This window comes from Peromyscus maniculatus, chromosome 3 (genome assembly GCF_049852395.1).
Source record: "Peromyscus maniculatus bairdii isolate BWxNUB_F1_BW_parent chromosome 3, HU_Pman_BW_mat_3.1, whole genome shotgun sequence".
In the NCBI taxonomy this organism is placed as follows: domain Eukaryota; kingdom Metazoa; phylum Chordata; class Mammalia; order Rodentia; family Cricetidae; genus Peromyscus; species Peromyscus maniculatus.
In genome coordinates this window covers 132614782-132640880 of record NC_134854.1, presented here as the reverse complement: position 1 = coordinate 132640880, position 26099 = coordinate 132614782, and the positions used below count along the sequence as shown (strand labels likewise).

The following is a 26099-nucleotide window of genomic DNA, read 5'->3' as shown; positions in this document are numbered from 1 at the left end:
TAAAGAATTTTGGACTTTATATATCTAAAGCCTCTTGTATCCCCCATTGCCTAATATTTATATCTTTATTCCATAAATAACTAAAGTACAAGTTATGAGAGGCCATGAAATCAATCATATAATATTCTGTACTTTTTTGTACTTAAAATTATGCTCTGAACACTGGAAATGGGGCAAATAGGTCCTTGATGCTAGGGCACAAATTCTTTACTACCTAGAGGACACTGAAAAATTGTTCCATCATTTAATAATTATCCTTTTTGGATCAAAATTTAAAAATCTAAAAAAAATATGCCTAGATATTTGTTGTTCTTTTTTTCTTGACTAAATTTGTTGGCACTATTACTAATTAATAGAAAATAGATCCAGAGTCTTATGAAACTATTTTAAGGGAAAGTCTCTGAGCAATGGAGTATGCTTTCTGAATAGCAATAATAAAAGTGCCTGAGGAAGAATGAGAAGAGACTTTCTCGTGCATAATTTTTGCAAGATTAAATCTATATAATTTTTGCCTGGAGATAAATATTCTTGTCTAGTTTAACTTTAGAAAGAACTCATTAGATTACACAGGTAAAGCAGTAGACAAGGAAAGGGCATAGATATTACAGCCAAGATCGACATTTCCTCTCTACAGGATCTCACTAGAATTGCTCCTCACATTTACAAAGTGACACATATGTGATACATCATTTTTGTGACTCTTTTCTGGAACTTTATGTTGAAATACTTCCAATTGTTATATGCGAAATATCTATATTAAAATATGAGAAAATCATTGAAAGCCAAAAGAGTTCAAATAAATCAGGTTTCTTTACTGTGGTTAGAAAATCTAGTGTGAAATCCACTCCTCTATGTGAATGGTTAAGTGGACACAAAATTATAGGGAAAATGTTCCATGGCAGACTTTTACAGCTTGTTTATGTTCCACAGTCAAGCTCTATATCTACTGATGAATAACTTTCCATCTGCCTCTAGTGCCCAGCAACATAGCACATTATCATTTCTGTAAGTTGTAGTTTAGGTGCTTCATATCGATGGAAGTATGCATTTGACTTTTTGTGCCTGACTTATATCACATAACATAGAGTCTAGCAAATGCATCCATGTAATTAAATGTAGCAGGTTATCTCTACATTTCTTAAGGCCAAATTCTGTTCTGTTCTGTCCTGTTCTGTCCTGTCCTGTCCTGTCCTGTCCTTTCCTGTCCTGTCCTGTCCTGTCCTGTTCTGTCCTGTCCTGTTCTGTCCTGTCCTGTTCTGTTCTATTCTGTTCTGTTCTGTCCTGGTATGCTATGTTCTATTATATGAACTATACTTTTTAATCAATTCATCTATTAATGGACTTTTAGGTTGTTTCTCTATTTTGGTTATTGTGACTAATGTAGTGAATATGGGGAGTTAAGAAATATCTTCCAGATACTTATTTTATCTTTTTAAATGGATAAATAATTAGGATTGAAGGACATCATGGTATGATTATTAATTTGTTTAGTCACCACAGTTTGCACTTTTCCATAGCTGCTGCACCATTTTTGCATCCCTGAGGATGATACACTGTTGTGGGATAATGCTCTTGTACACAGGTTTAATAAAATGCTGATTTGCCAGTAGCCAGGAAGGAAGTATAGGTGGGGCCAGCAGAAGAAGAGAATGCTGGGAAGAGGAAGAGCAGAGCCAGGAGTCACCAGCCAGACACAGAGGAAGCAAGATATGAAGGAAGAACTGAGAAAAGGTAACAAGCCATGTGGCTAAACATAGATAAGAATTATGGGTTAAGCTAAGTGTAAGAGCTAGTCAGTAATAAGCCTCAGCTAATAACTAAGCAGTTATAATTAATATAAGCTTCTGAGCGGTTATTTTATAAGCAGCTGTGGGACTGCAGGTGAGAGAGATTTGTCCTGACCACAGGCCAGGCAGGACATGGAAAAACTTCCAGCTATAGTACACAGACATTAAATTTCTCCACTCTTTATTGGTACATTTTATCTTTTATTTTATAAGAATACCTGATTAATAAAATACATAAATGATATTTATAAACTTGGAGGAAATAATTAATATTATTTGTTGTCTTTTAGATGAAATCCTGTCATTAAAATACAGTTTTTAATGAATGAAAGTTAGTTAATTGACATAGCTATCTCAAATGCTTCTTCCAGTAATAATATTCATAGTTTCTTCTGTATTTTGGAGTCTAGAGCTATGCCTGTAAAACTTATTTGAAATTTTGGAACCAATTTGATAGAAAGGGCCTTATAGAATTGTAGCTTGGCAAGTAGGCAAATACTAATTTGTAATCATAAGAGATGATTAGCAGATTCTTCTTTTAGTGACCAGGATTTACCATCTATATTATTTTTGTTGCTATGACAAGATAATTGATGGAAACAACATTAAGGGGGTGTAATAGTCAGGGATCTTAAAGAAACAGGACTGATAAAGTAAAAATAAATAAGTTGGGTCTGTTCCCACTGAAGGAATGCTTCAGAAGCTATATGGAATAACTGGCCAGTGAGAATGCAGACAAGCAGCTAAAAAGCAAAAGCTTCCTTCTTTCATGTCCTCTTAGGAGCACCAATCCCAGAAGTTGTGAGTTGTGGACCTGACTTAGGGCAGCTTTTTATTTATTTATTCATTTATTCATTTGTTTATTTATTTATTTATTTATTTATTTTAAATCTGAAATGATCCAATAAAGAAAATCTTTCCCAGGTGTTTCCAGAAGTAGTCACATTGACAACCAAAATTAGTATACAAAGAAGGATTTACTCTGGCTCACAGCTTCAGGGAATGCACTCCATCATGTTGTGAACATGAAATTTGACTCGGGTCCTTGGTTGGCAGCACTTGATACTTCTTCTTATTATGTTTTGACCAACCCAGTAGTATAGACAGGACAAGAAGCAAGGCTGAGCTGTGACACTCAAAGCCTTCCCTACAGTGTTTTCTATCTTCATGCTTGGTCATACATTCCAAAAAGATTTCACAACCTTCCCAAGCAGAGCTATCAGCTTCAAGCATTCAAATGCAGAATCTAGAAATAGCTATTTCACAATGGAAATCATGATGCCATCTAACATAAAATGTAAGTATCATACCACCCATGTTTCAGCTAGTGCAATTGTAGTGGTTAGCTGCTGATACACAGTAAACTTCGTTCGCTGTTAGTAGCTAAAGTAAGCATCATTTATCAAGCATGCATTTCTGTAGAATGGCAATTCCTTTCAGTCTTCATGATGCCTACATGTATGTGTGTGAATCAGCTTATAGATAAGGTAAAGTTTGATTATGTGCCTTCATCAATTCCAACTACCATTGTTCCAACTGGTCCTCCATCACTCCAGTAAGATCTTCTGGCATTGTTTACCTGGCATTAGACTTGATTCCAAGAAAACAGGAAAGAGCACACACAGGCTTAGGTATTCTGATATTTCAGTTGAAATAGACCTATGGTCACCCAGTCAAGTGATGAGCCACAGCACGAATCACATGTAATAGGGAACTACATCCCACTTAGCAATGGGAGAAATGAAAGACCCATATGACAGACATCATGGGTCCAGGGAAACAAATACAGCTATGTTTGTATTTTATAATTGGTCTTCCACACAACATTTATTTTATTTCATGCCTAAAATTCCATTTTGATATTGTATCATAGAATCTTTTACCTCAAGTTCCCACAGCTCTATCCAATACAACTTACATTATAAGTTTTTGTTCATGATAATTTTCCATTGTGATCTGTCCTGTATTACATATTTTAATCTGATTCTTAAGTCTGAAAACCTAAGTAAAATTATTCTCTGGTGTTACATAATGTTTTCTGTTGTCCTTATTACCATTGTCTAAGTCTATATATTGTCACTTCTAAAATCATATAGACAATAAATAATTGAAAATTGTACCTTGTGACTAAAGCTGAGATATAGAACATAAAGAACTTAAGAAAAAATTAATGATGCCATAATGAAAAAAAAACAAGAACAAAATAAAATGTAGTAAGAACTGCATTACTAAGTCTCTATGAGGAGCATAAATCAGGAGACAGCTGGGCTGATGTCACTGACAACCAGAATTTCCACAATGAAATGCAAGAGGGAGATGAAGGCTTGTGCTTTGAGTTCATTAGTAACTCTCAAACCAAGGGTGAGATGAGTGAATGATGCATTCTCACTTGGAAGAAATAGTCAATTTAATCTCTGTGAACTTCATCCAAGCAAGAATGAAATTTAATGGAGTCTACTTCTTTTTTTGTCCAAACCCTAAAGAATAAAAGTTATCAGATATTGAGTATTAGGCATGCATATTATACAGCAGCTGTCAATTCTGATACAGAAAGGTGGAGTACAGGGAGCTGTGAGAAGCAGCTATTCTATATTTATGGATGATTTGGGAGTCTGAACAATTCTCGTCTAATTATATTTTCATCATGGACTCACTTCATCAGAAATGTGTGCCCTGAGATACGCCTGCTTAATGGATTTATAGTGGTGAACCAGAAAGCTGTTTTCAGATGGACCAGAGAACTACTGAGGCAAGCTTCAGGAATACAGGTGAATATAAGGACATTTATTACTTGGTTATAATTTATGGCCAATTTAGATATGAGGTTTTCTACATGAGAATATTTCGGTACTTTTAAAAACAGTGATGACTGGAGGACTTGATGCCAAGGTCAGAACAGTGAAAATAGAAGGTGGAGCTTTACTCACGAATCAAAGTGGTTAGAATAATATTGCCAGGCTGGAGTCAGATAAATTGAAGTCAAGAGATTGAAAGGAAGGGAAATCAAGTTAAAGGAGAGACAAAGAAAAGCTGTGAAGTGTATTTCTTAGGTCCACTGTGTGGAACACAGAATTTTCTTAATCCTAAAGATTTCATGAAGGTCACTAAGGGTCAGAACAGTCATCTAGCCTACCAAAACTCTTGAAATTTAGTAAAGACATATACAATGCTTTTCAAATTACAGATCATAATTATGATTCATATTACCCACAACAAATAATACTGTTAAATGTACCATGATATAGTTAAATCAGGAGCAAATAAAATTTATTTGGTAGATAACAGATCATACTTCTAAAATTATTTAGATTATTTTTTTTTACTATTTGGCAAATTTGATATACTCATAGGTAGAAAGTTCTCCTAAGTTATGAATAGTTTTTCAAACAATTCCATTCATTTTTCACTTATAATAACTAGTTACAAAATGCTCAGGATTTGAATAGAAATTCTTCTTTTTTCACCCCTGTTACCACAACTTTGTTTACTCAAGACTAGGACAACAGTACTCACTTTCTATTCCTATTGTATACATGCCTTAGAATTTTCAGTTCAGATCCTATTAGTCTAACACACTTAACATTTCAAGAACTTTGGACACAATAACTTAAGTCAAACCTATTTTCAAATTCAATGAAGACAAGTATTAGCATAAATAAATAAGACATAAATAAAATAATACTATTGAAAGCAAGAGCAAACTACTCACTCAGCAGGCCACAGAAATATACTATTAATACCAGCCTTGACATAATTTAAATTTTCTGCATTCAAATCTCTATGTATAAATGTATTAACAGATTATAATCACTTTTCAGAATTGTAATTTACTGCACTGTTTGGTTAAGCAGTATGTGAAGCTGATAACCTTAAAAGAAAATGATTTTCTGGCCTTTTATGAAATAACAGGTGTCAGTATCTGACTGAAATATGTATAAGGAGGGAGAAAATGTCTGTGAGAGAAGGTTCTGAACAGGCTTTGATCTAAAACCTTTATTATTACCACCTGTAAATTTATACACACTTTTCTTTTCCTTTGGATAAAGCTGACTAATAAAACCTACTGCAAAGGAACACCTTTGTTTCCTTGTTGACTAAGTACTGGGGTTGTGTTCGAGAAAAACCTGTTATTTTCAGTTTCATAAGATCCTGGCTAAAGTTTTTCAGTTCATGGTGAGAAAACACTGTGTTCTCTGCCTTTTGAAATGTGAGTTCTTTGATCAAACTTATGTAATTGTGTGTTCATGTCTATAAATTAAAGGAAGATGCACAAACTAGAAAACACAGTATCCTGGAGGTTGAGGCAGGAGGATCATGATGACTTCAAGGCCAGCATGTGCTATAGAGCAAGATCCTGTCTTAATACAAAACAAAAAATCCAAAAAATACCTTTAAAAAATGTAATCAGTAAAAATTCTTTTATTTTGTCTAATTTTTTAGCTAATTAATTAGATAAGAAAAATACACTGTCATATTACTGAATATATCAAAATAATGATTATTTAGAGTATTGTCTCAAAACAATTAATCATGTAGTCAAATGAAATGAGACATTTGGTTTTATATTTCAAAAAATGTATGATTCATATGTAATAAGAATGAATGTAGGCTTAGGCACTGCATGTATGATTCTGTCCCAGCTAACAGTGAGATGTCTCTAGCAATTCCCCATCTCAGCAATGAACACTGATCCAGAGCCAAAAGATTTCCTTCCCCTAGAGCCCCATTGTAAAGGCAAAGGCTTACATTTCTTGCTTGTCTATTAAATCTCACACTCCATAAAGTGTCTTCTCTAGTTTTCTGATGCATAGTAGATTAGAAGTAGGAAATGAGATGAGGAATGGTGTAAAATGCAAGATATTTAATTGCAGACATTGACAAACAGGTATAAATATGACTAATCTGTATATGAATTCACTATCCTGAAACATCAACAACAATCATTTTTGATATTCATAGAGTTTATTTTAGGCTGGATATCAGCAGCTAAGTGATTTGCATGGAATAGTTTTTCTCTCATTTTCTCAACTAACTTCTAAGATGTATGTGTGTGTGTATCTGTGTGTGTTTGTGTGTGTGTGTGTTAAAATTATTTTCCTTTTATAGATGAGAATGTCAAGGCTCAGAAATATGAAATACTTTACCCAATGTTACAGTCTTTGAAAGCTACAGAGGTAGACTAGGAACCCCAACAGTGGGTCAAGGAAGGCTTTCAGTAACATATGGATGGTTGTTTGCACTAGTGATTATAATCATAGCTATAATTTTCTATGCAGGGGAAGATGCACACATCCCTAGAAAGTTAGTTGTATTAAAAAACAGAAATAGTCCAGAGCCAGAGAGATTCCCATCAGCAGGAAGGGCACATTATGCTCTTTTAGAGGACCAATGTTAAGTTCCCAGCACCCACATGTGGCATCTCTCAACCATGTGTGACTCTATCTCCAGAGGTTCTGAAGCCTTCTTCTGGCCCCACAGAAACTGCATGTGTGTGGTGTGTATATACATGTAAGCAGGCAAAATGCTTATACACAATATAAAATAAAATAAAATAAAGTTGTCCATAAGGTTACAAGATTCAGTTATCTGGAAGTGAGTGTGTGTGTGTGTGTGTGTGTGTGTGTGTGTGTGTGTGTGTGTGTGTGTGTACTAATTTCCTAATTAGTGAAGTGCAACTTTTGCTCTTCAATCTCCTCCTAATTTTTACTTTTTATTCAAATTCTGCTTATGTTGATTAACATCTAGTACATTTTTCAACAAAATGTACTTATAATGCCCAGTGGTTTCTCTTTCCCCCCTAGGAGTTAAAAATTCTTTAAATTTTGTTTTTCAGGAGCATGACTACATCTCTCTGGATTTTTAATAAATTCTGAATTGATGCTCTGGTGTTAGCCTATAAAATGCTGAGTCAATGACTAAGGGTAATTGACACTTGGGAAATTTTAAAAGATTATACAGCTAAGACATCTCTGCTGCATCCTATATGCTAGTTCCAACTTACTGCTGGCTTTTAAAGGAAAATATACAGCACTTTTATCTTCTCTATTATACTCAAGGACTGGTTATATTAAGGCATGGCTATGTTTATGTGTTCATTCCCTCCATCACTAAATCTTTCTGAAGCAAGCCTCACCTAACTGGTAAAAACATGTATGTTGGGATACTTGATCCAAGTGACTGCCGTAGAGACACTTGAATGTAAAGACATGACACATCTTGTCGGAGCTGATGGCCTTCATAATGTTGAACAGGTAATTTTTAACATGAATCTGTTGCAAAATCAGAATAAACCTTCCACACAGAAACAAAACAAAATTTACGACACATAACTTGGACAAGAAAATAGGCATATATTTTTGTTCCAACTGCAACCTGTGAAACATTATACTTTTGGAGATTTTTTAAAAGGCATTCAGGCTCTCATTCTCTAAATATTTCATTATCAGTGGAAATGTGTTTGTAAATAAATTACTTTTTACAGGAAAGAATACAAGTCTCTGTCTAGAAAAAGGAAATATTTAGAAGCTCTGTAAAAGTTAAATCATGTAAAGAAATTGTCTTGTCCAGTAGTCTTCAATCCATGTCAAATATGTCTGAGAATCATCTAAAATCTACTATAAAAACATATGTCTAACCCCAATTTATATCCAAGTTCCCAGAAGCAGATGTTTTCTTTCCTGTACCTGTTTTTGTATGTATTTTCATTTTAAGACACCTGTATCCCCACTGTTCCCTATTATTAGCAAGTCATAATTTGTTACAATGGAGGACTTAACTAATAAACTAGGTAAAGTCTGTTGTTCATTTCGATTGTTTTTTTTTTTCTTCTTTTTCTTTTCTAGTATGCCATCCTATATGTCACGTTCTACTCGGTGGACATGTTTCTATAGACTCTCCTTGGCTAAGATGGCTTCTCCAACATCTATTTTTTTTTTGATGGCTTAGCAAGTTTGGAGAGCACTAGTCAGTTGCTACATAGATTACCCCTTTTATTTGGATTTGTCTGATTTTTTTCTCGTAAATAGATTGAGGTTAGAAATTCAGGATGATTACTACACAGACAAGTATTGTTCTAGTCAGTAACTCCCTGAAACTGACTGGAACCACCAAGCTCCTCCTTTCCAAAGCATGTATAGGCAGTAAGGACTGCTGAAAGATACTGTTAGATGAGCTGAACTGTTTAGAGTGGTTGTTCTCAACATTCCTAATGCTGCAACCCTTTAATATAGTTCTTCATGTTGTGGTGACCCCCAACCATAAAATTATTTTATTGCTACTTCATAACTGTAATTTTGCTAATGTTAGGATTCATAATATAAATATCTAATATGCAGGTTATGTAATAATATGTCCCCAAAGAGCTTGTGACCAATAGGTTAAGAACTGCTGGTTTAGAAGCAGCTCAGACCATCTCAGTTGTCTCGAAGAAGCAGAGATCAGCCCAGCTGCCTGGAAGAGGGTCAAACCAACTGCAGTACCTGGAAAGGACACTCTCCAACCTGTTGAGCCATCTGCAGGCTGTGCCATGCACTCCAGGTTCCCAGAGGTTTTGTACTGTCACCCATGGTGTGATGGGCTTTGGTGATGCAGCAGTCTTGGAGTCATTTCTGCTCCTGTCAGTAACGCTCACCCATATTTCTGTCTATCTTGGTGGACTCTGGCAGTATCTGTACATTGGTCTCTCATTGAGTAGATGTTTGACCACATCTCCCCAGGCATAGAATCTATCACACAACAATGTCCTTGAAGACAATTCAGAATAATTCTAATTTGAAGCCCTGTTCATTCTTCACATTTATTTAATCTTCTATTTATAATTATGCAGATTCCTGCATCTTGCCAAATACTTCTGGGTACTCTCTAACACTATGATGTTTGTTTTACTTCTTAAATAGTTCCAGCTTTGATAATTGAAGATTTTTTAGTTGGATCCTGTATCTCAATTTTATAAACCTATAATATTTTTGATTATCAGGCTCATTGTGTATATTCTCTATTCTGGTCTTAAATTTAAGTATAGCTACTTCTCCAAGCTGCTCTGGTTCTTTTCATTGTAGAGCAGTATTAGAAATAGCACCAAGGCACTATATATGCTATTTTGACACTACCAACTAACAGATTATCAGGTGGCTCATTCTAGCTCTCCTCTGATTGCTTATCTAAAAACTGCCTACTGCAATAGAGAAAAACACTGCTCCCTTCCTTCACTTACCATCTACTTACTCCATCCCAGGATATGTACGCAATGGATTCAGAATGGCTAACCTATTTTCCTATGGAAGAAAATTTGCCTGGTAGAGAACAGCATTCACAAATACTTCCTACTGTTTTTAGCCTCCTCCTGTTCACATCAATTCCTTTGTTGATTTTATGAATACCTTTGAAATGTGGCTAAGTTTCTTGGTTGCAGACTGCATTCTATCCTAAAACACTCCTAAATTGGAGTTAGTGAAAATTTATATATGCTAATAATCATTATTTGAGCAATAAGTTTATGATGTTTTTCTGACAAATACTCGCCATTAAAATAGAAACCGCTTCTTGTATTTGTTTTAAGAACGAGCCTGGGTAATGTTTTTTAAAGGTTGCAATGAGAGTCTCATGTCACACAGGACTAGGAAGCACTAGACATTTCTATCAACGCCATGTTCTGCTTGTCTAACTTCAGGTTTCTGAGATTCAAGTGTAAGAGAGTAAGGGAAACAACTTGTGAAGCTCTTTGTGCAGACTAAGCGTCTTCATATCAGGCAGCAAATATCTGCTCTAGAAATGTTAGATGAGAGCCGGGCGGTGGTGGCACACGCCTTTAATCCCAGCACTCGGGAGGCAGAGCCAGGCGGATCTCTGTGAGTTCGAGGCCAGCCTGGGCTACCAAGTGAATTCCAGGAAAGGCGCCAAGCTACACAAAGAAACCCTGTCTTGAAAAACCAAAAAAAAAAAAAAAAGAAGAAATGTTAGATGAATTAAATGGACTATCAAAGGTAAAGACAATTCAGATATTTTGAGGCAGACAAGCATAGGGAACAGTTCAGTAACCTAGGACTCTACTTGGCTTGGCTTATGTATGCCTTTTTCTAATAATGTCTTTAGCAGTCTAGCTCCTTTAGCCTCACATGTTATGCAATATACCTCTCTACTAACAATCCTTTTTGCCACCCCAGACCCCCCACTCTCCACTGGGATAAACTTATATACCTCTATGAAGAATGGGATAAATTACCATCTCCTTACTGATCACTAAACACAGTCAAACATATTCTAAATATATTCTGGTTCAAGTATAGCAGGGTCAGTCCATTCTAAACTGGTTTGGAAATCATTTAAGGCAAAGATAAGTACCCAAATAAATGTTTAGGGTGAATTCCCTGCTCACCATCTTATGCCTGTGTGTATTTGGATGTATATATGATTAAAGCCAGATGCATTTTGGAAAGAAACTTACACAGTGAGAAAAGGCTTACCTGATTCAATTGCAAAACAAAGAACCATTATAATAATTATGCCCATGAAACCAAACTCCTTTTTCTTGAACCTCACCAAAGGAAGCCCCAAACAATAGTCAGGGCCCTTGACTGCCTTTACTTGTGTGGCCACCTGCTCCTTTGTGTATATTTTGATCTTTTCTATTGCTTTGCTTTAGATAATATTTCCTTAGCATTGGATATGGTTTGGGGGCTAAGAGTACTTGCTGCTCTTATAGGTAATCCAGGTTCACAAGTATGTGTCCCCAGCATACATACTTGCAAGCAAAACACCCATACATACAAGAAATACAAAAGTAAATTTTCTTGCTACCTTGTAATGTGACTCTAATTGCTTGAACAAGAGACCAAGTACCTGGGAACACTGGATCTAGACATAAGGATTGGTAACAATTAGAGTAAATAGGTAGTTAACCAATGCTACCCATTAGCCTAGAATTTGCTACATATTATCCCTTATTAGACAGACTCACAAAGAAACAGAAGAGGAGGAAGGGCAAGAAATCAGAATAAGAGAAAGAAGAGAGAAAGCAAGCAAGCTGCCTCTTTGTTCTGCTTTGTGACTTTTATGATTCCTAGCTTAGCCATGAACTAGGTTGCTTCCCCACAGAATCATTTGCGGTTGTATAACAGTCATGCTGTCGTCTGCACTGAGAGCCATGAAATGAGGACCTCTGATGGTAGTTGTAGGACAGAGGAAATAGCTTTACTAGCATATTAACCATCATCCCAACACCCCCAGCCATCAAGAGATTTCTACATTGTCACAGCAAATTCATGCTGCTCTACCAAATACATCGTGGATTAGTGGCTTAATTAATGCAGGTCTTACTGGCTTGGTCAGCAGTGGAAAGTCAAGAATCTTGGAGCCATCATTCCAGAGTCTATTTGGTACACCATTTCATTCTTTTCATCTCTTGATATCTATTTCTTTATATCTGTCTGTCTATCTGTTTGTCTGTCTATAAATCAATGAAAGAGGGAAGGAGTAAAAGAGAAAAATAGACAGAGACACAGAGAGACAGATATAGAAATAGGGATAGAGAGACATAGAAACAGAGTGACAAACAGAATGACAGATCATGCTTTTTTGATGGGAGTGCTAATCTCAAAGTGTCATCACACTGGGGGCTGGATTTCAACAGATGCATTTTAAGAGAACACAACCATCCAGCTCACAGAAGATCTGCAATCAAGTGTGAGAATCACTAATCAGACCACCCAAACATCTCTACCCTAAACTCCCCCAGATTTCTCTGACTCAGGAGTTTGAGGAAGACTCCGGAATTATGACTAGAGAGAATGGCGTGGCTTAATGTCCGCGTGAGTCACCAATGATACTGCAGCTGTGATGAGTAATTTTCTGGGCATTTCCCAACCCAATTCTCCACACTGTTTCACTTGATTAACTCCACACAGTCAAGGTGAGGGCAAATTTAAGTGCCTGTCTCCCTCAAGGCCCCCAGATAATGTCTGACTCTCTTCCTTGTCAACACTTCCTACTCCAGATGGTGGCTGCCCCTGATCCTTAAGGTATGTGTTTATGACTCACTAATTATTGTTACATAATTGCATTTGATTCTGACTATTTCAACCTCCTGGAGGGAGACATTTTTAAACGTATTTTCCTTCTTTCTTTTTTTTTTCTTCCCTTCAGCATCTTCAAGTAAAGAATTTTTCATTGCTATTGTCATGTGACAAGGTCTTACTATTCAGCATTAGCTGGCCTTGACCTCTATGGATGAGCTGGCCTCTAACTATTAGAGATTTACCTGCCTCTGCCTTTATAGTGCTATGATTAAGGGTGAGAACAACTATGCACAATCGAGTAACATTTTAATATGAGATGGTATAAAAGGTATTTTGGAAGATGACTACAGAGTTTCTAGAAAAGAGCTGACTTTCTCTTCAACATATGTAACATATATACCTGCTAGAGATAATGCAACAACCTTTGAAATTATACATTGATTTAAATTGTCTACATGAATTTTATGAGAAAAATTTTCTGGGTGAGATATGAGATGATTAGATGTATTTTATTAAATGCTCTAGTTTTGTTCCACTGCAGGAAATAAGTCATAATTTAATAAACCCATAGAAAATATATTCTTCTTCCTCCTTAGACAATGCAGTTGAAAGCTACATGAAGCTCATTATACAATTAAGGCCCCATTAAAATCTACTTCATGATGTCTATAATCACTTACAATTTGGCTAACACATATTCAAAACCGCATTCTCTATAACTTTTCCATATATCAGCCATGTCCAACCTGCAGGCTGTGAACTGCATGTATCCCGTGATAGCTATGAATGCAACCAACAGATGACAAAGTCATATTGCAACATCAGAAGTTTGGATAACCTTAATCTACATCATCTATTCCTACATTATTCTTACAATAATTATGAGGAAAACAGTACTCAGACAAATGAAAATATTTGCTTGCATCATAGTTCACTATCCTGAGACTATTGTGGTTTTAGCTCATTTTATTAGTTCTTTGAGTATAATAGTAATGCAATTTTATCTTACTCACCCCTTCCTCCTCCTTCCAGATCTACCCCCTTCCATATTTTATATTTACCCAATTTTTGTCTCCTCTTCCTCCTCCTTCTTCCTAACACTATTAAGCTAAATTTGTGCTATTCATACATTACTAGGTGTGTGTCCCTCTGCTAGAGCGTAGCCTCCCAGCCAAGGACTACAACCTTAAAGAAAACTGACTTCTCATCTCCCAGCTTCTATAAGTTGCCAAAAGCTCCTCAGCTATGGATGGAACTGTGTGTTCATCTGTTCCCTCCATGCTAAGAGTTTGTCTTGGGAACTTGTACAGGTTTTGCTTGCTATAAACACCCCTGTGAGTTCATATGTGCATTTCTTTGCTATGTCTGGAAAACAATTTCCTTGTAATCATTCACAACCTCTGATTCTTACAAATCATTCCATGTCCTCTTCCACAGTGATCCCTAATCCTTTGGAGGAATGGTGAGATATAAGACCAAGACCAAGACACATGTCTTCTCTCATTTGTGGATGTTAGCTTTAAATCTCGGACACCATTAATATTTTATAAAATCAAGGACTCTGTTGTCAGGGTGTTCTATGCACTGGCATTTCCAGCAGCTTCCCTGGCCCTTGTCTACCTCCCAAGACCCTCTCAAGTTAGAAGAACTAAAGTACCTCTATTTGTAGCCATCAGCTAAAACCATTCATCTAAGCCCAGTAAACCAACTCCCAAAGTTTATGTTTGCAGAGTTCGTTCTAGTCCCTGTTTCCAAAGGAAAATAGTCCTATGACTCAAGCAACACTATATCATGTGATTTTGCTAAAGAGCCCTTATCCTTACCATGAGATGTAGATGAATTTCTAAATGGTCTTATTAAATAAAAATTGTGGAGCCAGATATAGGGGTGAAAACCTGAGAAATCTGGGAAATAAGGAAAGCCACAGCTAACCTTTCCTCACCAAGTCCACAGCCTCCGAAAGAGTGAGTTTCTTCCAGTCTACCCATGCCTGTATGCCTTGCTGTTCTGCCATCTGATTTGCTCTCTCTGTCCAGCTACATCACTTTCTCTTCCTGCCCAGATATGTCACTTCCTGTCTGTTTGTACAGACCTCCAGACCTCCATGGTTACCTGGTGTTGTAATTTAAGACGTGTGCCACCACACCTGGCTCTGTTCCTAGTGTGGCCTTGAACTCACAGAGATCCAGACAGATCCCTGTCTCCCAAGTGATAGGATTAAAGGTATGTGCTACCATTGCCTGACTTCTGTGTTTACCAATAATGGTTGACTTTTTCCTCTGATTTCCAGGCAAGCTTTATTTATTAAAACACAAATAAAATATCACCACAATGGATACGTTATTTATTTCTGCTAAGTCTAACTCTAACTGGGCTTGGACCATGGGAACAGAAAGAGTTTGTGTGACACTCATGTAAACTGCAATATCCCAATGAATCCCCACTGCTGCTAAAACCAGATGGAAGACTTGTATGAACATACATCTCCAGGCATATGTTATATTGTTATTGCTGGAGACTGACAGTTGAATAACTTCTCCGTCCATGCACCATTTCCCAAACTGTCCTCTGGTCTCAGTTTCATGGCTAAATTCCTTCTACACAGTGATGATGGTTTGATTTTTCTTTGCTCCTCTGGCATTTGTTACCTTCTAAATGGCAGCCAGGTTTTGGTTTTACAAAGTTTTCTATCAATTGTGAAATTTCTCTCAGTTCTGTCATCTCATGGAAGATCAGTCTTTCTAGAATTTCACTCATTGCAGTATCTATATGTATTTCTTTAATGTCTTGCCTCATGGACTTAAGAGATGGCACAGCGGGTAGAGGTGCTTGCCACCTCTTGATGACCTGAATTTAACACTCCAGACTTACATTGTAGAATTAAGCAACTGACTCCTGAAAGTTTCCCTCTAGCTTCTACATATGTAGAATGTAGAATGTACATTCTAGGCACATGCCTCTCTCCTCAGTGCAAATAAATAAATACAAGTTATCTTAACAACCCTTAAAATATTGCATCTTTTTGTGTCCTTTGGAGTCTGATGCTCAATTCGGGCACATATTCCCATTCTTATCTTTGAACTAAGAATCCTAAGACTCATTTTATTTCAACTTCTAGGTACTTATTCCATCAGAGGGTTATCTCTTCCCCTGCTTCTGAAGAGTCTGAATGGCAGTCCTTTACTTCCCTCACCAATAAATAGCCTATTTCACATCTGTGTGAATAGGAAGATAGAAAGAAATAGGGAGGGAGGAAGGGGGAAGGAAGGTGAAGAAGAAAGGTATGTAGATAGGCAGAGAAGTCTCTTAAACAGAAATGGGGCTGAGGAGAGGGTTCAATTGTTAAAGTGACAGCCACCCAAGCATGGAGACCAGAATGTGCTCCCCAGTATCCACATAAGAGAACAGGGTATGGTGATGCATAATTCCAATCCCAGCACTGGGGAAAGAGAGATAATGGGAATCCTGGGGCTCACTGGCCAGTTAGCCTTGTTGAATTAGTAAGTTTCAGGCTAAGGAAAGACTCTTTCTCAAAAAAGAAAAAAAAATTATGAACAGCTACTGAGCTAGATGTTTATGATTGACTCTGTTCCCCATAACTACATACATGATAGACACACACACACACACACACAGGCACACACACACACACACACACATAGGCACACACACACACACACACACACACACACACACACACACACACACTGGGCTGTTATTTCCTCCCAGGCAGTTTTACTTGATGAACTAAGTTTGAGAGATGGTTCAGTGGGTCAGATTTCTTATGAGCCTGACAACCGTAGTTCAATTCCCAGAACTCAACGAGTGTTGTGCCCTGGGCACGAGACCCCCAAAGAGACCACCAGAGACACGAACTCACCGAAATGCAAAAGCAAAGTTAATTTCAATTTAAGCTGCAGCACAGACCTTGGTCCAGCACCCTGACACAGCAGAGGCTAGAGTAGGTGCCCACCCCTCTGCAAGATCAGTTTTTAAAGGCAAAAACCACAAGGTTACTGTTGTGCCCAGATCGTAACCCCCAGAGAGACCACCAAGGACGAGCATACCAGAATGCAAAAGCAAGGTTTACTTCTGCTGCAAGTCATGACAGGGAACTCATCTCAAGCCATCTCAAGTGAGGCAGGGAAGAGTTACTCTTTCTTGGGGAAGTTAGTTTTTATAGGCAAAACCCATAAAATTTCTTAGAGGGGAGAAGGTTAGTACAAGTCCATCCTTGATTGGTCCAGTTTTTCCCAGGCCAGGACTTTATCTTATTTTAGCTTATCTGTTTGCCCTGTCAGGAGTTTTACAACTCATCTCTGGGGTCTGGTCATGTTATCTCCGGAGAGGGGCATCTCATGGTTAATTGGTTACCATCAGACATCCTGACTTTGTTCTTTTGAGTTCCTGGGGCTGGCGCCATCATTTCTGGGGACTTGAAACTGGCCTGGGTCTATCTATATTGAGATATCTTTGTCTAAGGCGCCCTTTTTGAGACAATAGAGTGAGGGTCTTGTTGTGCCTAGATCACTTCCCCAAAGCCACCACTGGAGACTTTAGGTACAGAATACAAAAGTAAGGTGTATTCTAAGTTTACAAGCCTCCAGGGAGGCTCTTCCAAATCTCTCACTCACAGCAGGGAGGTTGGAATTAGCACTCCCCTTTCTTTGTGAGGCTAGTTCTTAAAGGCACAGACCATATAATTTATTTTAACCCGCCTCCCTTTTTTTAGTCTTTTGGTTGAATATCCTGACTCTGTGTTTTCCAAAGTCCCTGTAGCAGATACAGCCACCTGGGGAAAGGGGTCTAAGTTCTTATCTACACTTATGAATCCTGGTTTAAGCTTCTCTTTGTCTGTAGGGGATAGAGTCGGGGGGATTATTGAGGTATCACAGTTATGTCATTCAGGGGTGCTAGTACAGGTACAATTCTGATTGGTTCAAGTTTTAGGGGCTTTTCAGAGTTTCTGTGTTATCTTACTTTGTAGTTATAACTGGTTGTTTGTCAAACTTTATAGATTACCTCTGGCATTGGGGCATTCTGTGGTTAAACAATTGTTACCAGATAGTCCTTCAAACATCCTGACTTTGTACTTTGACCATCTCTGGCATTGGGGCAGTCTATGGTTAATCATTTGCTACCAGATGGCTCCTCAAACATCCTGATTTTGTTCTGGGACTTATGTCAGAAGCTCTGAGAATTTTGAAACTCAGGCCCGTTTCAAGCTTGCTTGAAATGGGGGTGCTTTGGTTCTTCAGGGGAAGGGAAGAAATGACTTTTCTTTGACCTTTACTCGGACATTGCAGCACAGTGTGTAGGTATTCACACAAATACATCACACTCACATGGAATAATCCTAAATAGAGTCAAGGAAAATAAAATAAGCTTGCGACTGAGAAGGAAACATCTTGCTGAGATTATTTTCACGCTGAATTTTCCAGAAGAAACCACAGTTAAGTGCAAAACCTCTGAGCTGACTATGATGTGTTTGCCCCAAGGCTGAGCTGTGGCAAGGCCAGGAAATGAAAGGCAGAGCCAATTCCTTTCAGTTGTGGTCACAGTAGCTTTCCAGGAGGGCTAGCAGGATTCTGCAGCCCTGGGGCCAAATTGCCTCAGGATGAAAGAGTCCTGCTTGGCCTACAGGGGAGGTCAGCTGTTTTCAACCTCTTTGCAGAATTTCATGGAGACTGTCGATTCTTTTCACTTAATCTAAAGGCAAAAGAAGCTCTGGTAGTTGAAAAGCATTCATATTAGCTCCCCATAAACCCCAGAGTGATATTTTACTAAATCTTTCTTGAGAAGTTTTGAAAATCCACTGTCTTACCTCTCCTGACTCAGTTCCCCTGCTTAAACCTCCTGCTAGCTCCCTGTGCTTCCCTTCTTAAACAGGGATTCTTTGTTTCTAATACCTGCTCACTCTAAAATAAAATCACAGAGAAATGAAATATATCTCACTGGGACCATCTTCACACATGGATTAGTATGTATTTTAGAGTTGTGTTTTCAAAAACTCAATTTTAAAAAATGCAGTACTTTTGGAAAAAAAAAAAGCAAAGGAAAAGAAAGAATTCCCTAAACTGCTCAAATGATAGTTCCCCATTTTCCATGCTACATATCACTGCCATAAGATTAGGAAGACCTGTCTCTCCATTACCATGAGACTCTGTATTGAGAGAAAAAGAGAAAGAAAGAAAGAAAGAAAGAAAGAAAGAAAGAAAGAAAGAAAGAAAGAAAGAAAGAAAGAAAGAAAGAAAGAGAAGGGACAAAGAGAGAGGGAGAAGGGGGAAGGAAGGAAAGAAGAGATCAATCTTTTTTGTTTATTACATAATATTTTTATTGATTATTTGTGAATGTCACTTCATGTCCTCAGATCACACTCACTTCCCAGTCCTCGGAGGCTCGCTGCCTGACCCTTGCACTCCCTGCCCCCCAAATGTGTGTCCATATAATTAATCTTTGGGACATGATCCAACTCCTGGTGGCCAGCACCTTAAAGAAAACCAAGTCCTTCCCCACAAGCTTTTCAGACCTCAAAATGAGAAATGTGGAAGGATGTCTCAGCTTTGTAAGATCCCAGGCCTGGAAACAAAACCTCAGACCGAGGACTGCAGGGCCAGACTGTGGGGCCCAAAGGGACTTGTCAGCAATGCTCGTCACAGCATTTGTCCACTCTGTGCTGGAGTATCCCTGTGCTCCAGCTGACCATCTGTGGACCACAGGAACAGTCAAACTATCAATATGACCACCAGCAGCAGAAGCATGTGTCACCTTCTCAGATTAATAGGGTAAGAGCTTTGAACATTACCTTATTTTATGTCATTTTTTTCACGTTTATTTTTCTCATTTTATAGAGTCATTACACTGGAGCTCAAATAATTTCAATCATCTAACAATAGTTATTGTTGCATCAACATCATGCATGAAATCTATACATTTGCAGAGGAGCAGGGTCACATGTTGCCTAGGATTACTCTGAATTTACAGTTGTTGCAGGTCAACCTTGGACTATCGAGGCTCCTACCTTTACTGTCCCAGTGCTAGGGTTGCAGTCATACAACATTATAGTTCTCCTATTCTCTCTGCTTTAAGTAATTATTTATTGAATGCCTATGTGTCAGAAAGTGTTGTAGGTATTTAGGAAATATAAGAAAACTGAGAAGTCATTGCTCTATTATATAATTTTAAGTTTATATGAAGAGATATAGAATATATGTTTATAAAATATATACTATATGCTGCATGAGGAAAGGAGAAATAAACACTGTAGAATGACAGAGGAGCAGGGAGGAGATGGGAAGTTTGTGAGCAGATACCACCATCACAAATAAACTGTCCAGCACAGTCCTCATGAGACAAACAGTGGGAGGAAGCTGTTCAAGCACTTTCCTAAGCAAGGAATTCTAGTTTGCTTTTTGCTGCAATAAACACTGCCAAAAACAAACTTAGATAGGAAAGGATACATTTGGCTCACAGGTATTATAATCCATCATAAATGGAAGCCAACGTAGGGACTCAAAGCCAGAACCTGGAGTCAGGAACTGAAGCAGAGACCAAGGAGGAATGCTGTTTACTGGCTTGCTTTCTTTGGCTTACTCAGCTGCTTATACCACCAAGGCATACCTGCTCCAGAGTAGCACTGCCCATCATATGATGGACCCTACCAAATTAATCAGTAATCAAGAAAATGACCCATGAACATGCTGCAGACGAATCTGATAGAGGCAATTCTTCATCCAAGGTTCCTGCTTGGATGGAACCTGCTTCTAGACTGTGTCAAGTTGACAAAGGCAGGAATCCAGGTAACCTAGAGTCTTCCACTTCAGGCCTCATTTCATTGTCCTAGAATTATAGTCATACAACTGGACCATATAGTAATCTGAAACCCTACTTTCGCCAGCATCTTAGCTGAGTTTGAAAGCCAGGTCTTTCTTCTCTCCTAAACCCTAGCTGCTTCCACTGTCTTATAGGACTCACTCCACTTGTAAACCATGTACTCACTTCATTTCCATTTATATTTTCTTTCTGTAACATTTGAAAATACCTGGAGTAGGCAGGAGTTGCAGCCCATGTTATTTAAGCATATCTCTAGGACTCACATTTTCTGACATACAGTATACGTTGAATAAGCACTGTTGAGTAAGTAATTCTCAGATAATAGGCTAGCCATATCAAATACTAGCCTTGTACACAGGTGAGCTCTCTGACTCAAAATACATATCATTTCATTAATGCCCCCTTTACAAAAGCCACCTAAAACTACATCAAGGAGTAGCCAAGAAGTGGCATGTACAAGCCAGTAAAAGTACAATCATAATCCTGTCCGCATAAGCCATTGTCTCTTATGTTATTGTATGTATTTTTCAGTCTCCATATGTAGAACAGAAGCCTCAGTCAAGCTTTAGAAAACTAAAAGCTATCAGAATTAAGAACCAAGGAGCATGTTCTAAGAGCCAGCTCTGTGAAGAACATTGTAACACAATGCCGGAGACTCTTAACAAACACTCAAAAAAGTTCAAGATAAGAAGAATCTCACCCCCACACATCCCATCACCAAACTTATTTTTTTAAAAAGAACATTTCTACACACATATACTCAGTTGTTTGTTTGTTTGACCCTGTCTTGAGAGTGGTTTTGTTGTTGTTCTTTTTCTATTATTTGTAATTTTACTTTCTTTCTTTGTATTTCTGTTTTGCACACATGTATGTCTGTGTGAGGGTGTCAGATCTTGGAGTTAGAGACAGTTGTTAGTTGCCATGCAGGTGCTGGGAGTTAAACCCAGGTCCTCTGGAAGAGCAGTCAGCATTCTTAACAGCTGAGCCATCTCTGCAGCCCTTGAGAGTGTTTTAAAGCCTCCTTTTCATATGCAATGCAATGAAGGTAGATCTAGGTGTATCATCTGCTTCTCCTTAGGTATTCATTTCTCCCAGTTCTTTCAACACTGTGGTTTTTCCATTTGTAGGGAGGACCTGTTTTCTGGGGAGCATTGGCTGCATTGCCAAATAAAAGAGTGGGCTCTGATCTGTTAGAGCAAATTTCTTTTTTTTTAATTATTTTATTTTATAATATAGTTTAATTCTACATATCAGCCACAGATTCCCTTGTTCTCCCCCCTCCCGCCCCCCCTCCCCTTCCCTCCAGCCCACCCCCCATTCCCATCTCCTTCAGGGCAAAGCCTCCCCCTAGGACTGAGATCAACCTGGTAGACTCAGTCCAGGCAGGGCCAGTCCCCTCCTCCCAGGCCAAGCCAAGCGACCAGCATAAGCCCCAGGTTTCAAACAGCCAAATCATGCACTGAGCACAGGACCCAGTCCCACTGCCTGGATGCCTCCCAAACAGATCAAGCCAATCAACTGTCTCATCTATTCAGAGGGCCTGATCCAGTTGGGGGGCCCTCAGCCATTGGTTAATAGTTCATGTGTTTCCATTTGTTTGACTATTTGTCCCTGTGCTTTATCCAACCTTGGTCTCAACAATTCTCGCTCATATAAACCCTCCTCTTTCTTGCTAATTGGACTCCCAGAGCTCCACCCAGGGCCTGGCCATGGATCTCTGCATCCAGTTCCCTCAGTCATTGGATGGAGTTTCTAGCAGGACAGTTTAGGGTGTTTGGCCATCCTATCACCATGGCTCAGTTGTTAAAGGCTAGGCTCACAACCAAAAATATTAGAGCAAATTTCTAATCACCATCTCCTTTACAGGAGACTACCAAGAACCTGAGAATGAGCAGACATTAAAAAAAAAAAAAAGTAGAACAGAAAGTGATGCCATCTAAAATGGAGTTTAAAATCACTACATCAAACAGCATCTGCTTTGGAAGATTAATTTACAGAGACCATTCACTTCAGGGAGTTTTATTTTATTTTTTCCCTGATGCCTTCAAGGAGAAAGAATCCTGACAGAGATGATACAACGGGTATGCCCTCTGAGTCCTTTCTATCCTGAAAGCTCTGGGCCTGTATTTACATCTTCTGATTGAGGATTATTCAGAATTAAAACCAAAATAAATTCAGAAGGGCTGGCAAAGACAGGGCCAGAGTTCTACAGAGAGATGCGGCTGAGGTGAGGCAACCTTGGCAGAATGCCTCTCTCAGGGCCTATTCATCTGAGGAGAACTGATTTATGTGAGGCTCATGTCTGCCATATTTTACAACTGTAATGGCCAGTAAATAAAAAGAAATTGTTTCTGTCAGCTTACCTCCTCTCTTATCATGAGTGGAAGAAGTCCAAGAGCCCAATCTTCTAAAAATTCTATAAAGGTCAAAAGGGACTGAGTTCTGCCTTCTCTGCAGAAGAAAGTGATTTTGCATTTTCAGACTAGAAATCCTTATAGACTCAGCACATAGGTTTTAATAAATTTGAAAAACTACTTCAACTGAACTTCACTGTGTAGTTTTCATTTTAAATACAAAGATACTAAAACATTTGATTGAATCACTCCCTGTAACTGGAGGGTAGTAGCAATCAGTTTTCCTATGTGTTTCAGTTTTAATGACACCACAGTATAGCCTTCACAAAGTGTTATCAAAGACAACTTTTATATTAGCAAATATGTGTAGTAGAAATAGCTCTCTTTTTCGTTTTAGATGCAGACACTTTAAGTATTTATAGAATCGATCTCTCTCTGAAGTTGAATGCTAGCTAACTGCTTGCATCCAATTTCTACTTTTTGAACAAAGTATCACTGGACTCGTTACGGAATTATTCCTTTTCACTTACAAAGATAGGCCTGAGAATTAGAAAAGAAGAAGATGAAGATGGTAAATTATATGACTGCTAAAAGCAGTGCTTACTAATAAATAATGTCCAATCCAACTGATAATTTCCATTTTATTACTTACTATGTAACCAAAGAAAATCCATTTCTCTTCTCCTAGTATAATTTCCTTGATTTCTAAAGGAGAGATGTTAATGGTAGTCACACAAAGGGCCATTGCTGTGCAAGTACCCTTACAGGTTGGAGTGTTGAGATCAGTAGTTGCAATAACTCTCTTGGCTCCCATACTGCCATTTCTATTCTATGTAAGTTTTTATGTGTTTTACTTCAGTTATATATAATAAAATTGAGAGAAAAATGTTAAATAGAGACACATACATATACCAAGCTCTATGTTTGTCCAAACGGTAAATAACAGAAAGAGTAAAAGGGTGCAGAGTTTGAAGAGTATGTTTAAAAATAATATGGATCTAATATATGGTATAGATCGTGATTCTGGAAAAGGCAACAGAACCCAAGTATGGTCCCATGTATAAAAAAGAAAAAAGAAAGAAAGAAACAGTCATTCAAACCTTAGAAAATTACAAAGACTCTTTTGAACACCTTAGGGGGGTTGAAACACATTAAAGAAAAAAAAAAGCATAACTCTCCCAAGTGAGAAATACATATGCATCTCAGCCCCCTCACATGGTGACTATAGAGACTAAATCCTGCAACAGCTATTTGATGGGACAAGTCATTTTCTTCAATGAAAATGAAGAAACAGATTAAGAAAACTGTTTTGATCTAAAGCTTTAGTGTTTAGTGGTTCATTATCAGGAAAGACTGAGAAAGAGAAAGTAGGAAGCAATCAGATGTGGTGGAATGTTCCTAAGCCGTGTACAGAAAAGGTTTCTTCTTAGTAAGTTACCAGGGCTGGGGATGCATTTCAGCAAGCTGATTGCTTGGTTAGGATGGAGGAGATCCCAGATCTAATATCCATAATACTAAAGAAGATGAAAAGAAAAAAAAGAAAGGAAGAAGACAGAAAATGGAGAAGAGAAAGAGACTAGAATCTGATAACACTGAATTTTTGCAAGAACACACAATTTGAAGAAATCAGGAGCTCTTCAAGCAGAAGTGTCTCTTTAAGGGATGCTGAAGAATGGTAATGTTTCCTGTAAGAAGGATTATAGAAAAGGTAATGAGATTTTAACATCTGCAGTCCACAAAGCTGCTCAGGAGTTTGACATATCTGTCTTAGTTGAAAAGTACAACCCAGTTACCAAGGGCATATGAGAGTCTGGGTTAAATTTAAGAGCTATGTGGCTGGGAAAATGGCTTAAGAACATTCACTACTTTTGCAGAGGACCAGGATTCAATTCCCAGCCCCCATGTGGCAGCTCTTGGCCATCTGAAACTCCAGTTCCAGGGAATTAGATGTTCCCTTCTGGCTTCTAGGGGCACCAGGACCACACTTGGTGCATATACACACAGGAAAGGCACAGCCCTTATACACATAACAATAACATTAAAAAAAGTTTACAAAGGAGCAAATTGAAATTGAATTAAGCAGAGACATCATAAATGCCAAAACAAGTTTGGTAGTTATCAGCACAGAGTTTACAAGCAGAACTGTGAGATGAATAACCTAACCAAGCAAACAAGCAGAAGAGAAGACTCTAGATGCCAAACACAGAAAAGCCTATCAACACATCATGAATCTGTGCAGAAGGAAGCTACAAGTAAAGAGTTGGAAAATCCAAGGAAGCCTCCAGGAGGAAGAGTAGATGGGCACTCACCTGGTACACTGTAAGAAACAGAAAGGTTGTCCATAGAAATGTCAAATCCAGCCGGGCGGTGGTGGTAGTGCACGCCTTTAATCCCAGCACTCAGGAGGCAGAGGCAGGCGGATCTCTGTGAGTTTGAGGCCAGCCTGGGCTACCAAGTGAGCTTCAGGAAAGGCGCAAAGCTGTCTCGAAAAACCAAAAATAAATAAATAAATAAATAAATAAATAAATAAATAAATAAATAAAGTCAGAAATTAACAAATTTTACTCTTTAGACATGGTAGGTTTTAAGCATTGCTGAATATCTAAAAGACAAAAGGCATACTATTTACCATTTAGGTTCACAAAGATTAGAGAGAAAATTACTGTAGCAAAAATTATAGGACTAAAGAGAAAATAGCACACTTAGCATCTGTTTATTTTGTCAAGAGTATCATACAACAACAGCATTCCAAATAGATGCATTTCTTTCCAAGACAGAACAAGACTCTTTTTTTGAGAGTATTATCTTTCCCAGCAGATCAAAATTTTATGTGTCTATCCTGGTTATAAAATACTGAGCAGTTGTGTCTTAATATCTTTGAGGTGGAAGAAAGTAAAATCAAGTACAAATTTCTTCTTTCTTTCTTTCTTTTTTTTTTTGGTTTTTCGAGACCCGGTTTCTCTGTGTAGCTTTGTGCCTTTCCTGGATCTCGATCTTTAGACCAGACTGGCCTCGAACTCACAAAGATCTGCCTCCCGAGTGCTGGGATTAAAGGTATGTGCCACCACCGCCCTGCTAGGTACAAATTTCTTATGCATCATTTACTAGGTCTA

General features: G+C 38.0%; 1 long non-coding RNA gene across 1 annotated transcript in view; it reads left to right on the top strand.

The window, feature by feature from the left end:
- The first annotated feature begins 19247 nt into the window (after nt 1-19247).
- The window catches only part of LOC143272462 (uncharacterized), a 28514-nt gene continuing 21662 nt past the window's right edge, over nt 19248-26099 (top strand). Inside the window, exon 1 of the long non-coding RNA XR_013050058.1 lies at nt 19248-19584. This is a non-coding gene — a long non-coding RNA (uncharacterized LOC143272462). The remainder of the gene's footprint in view (nt 19585-26099) is intronic.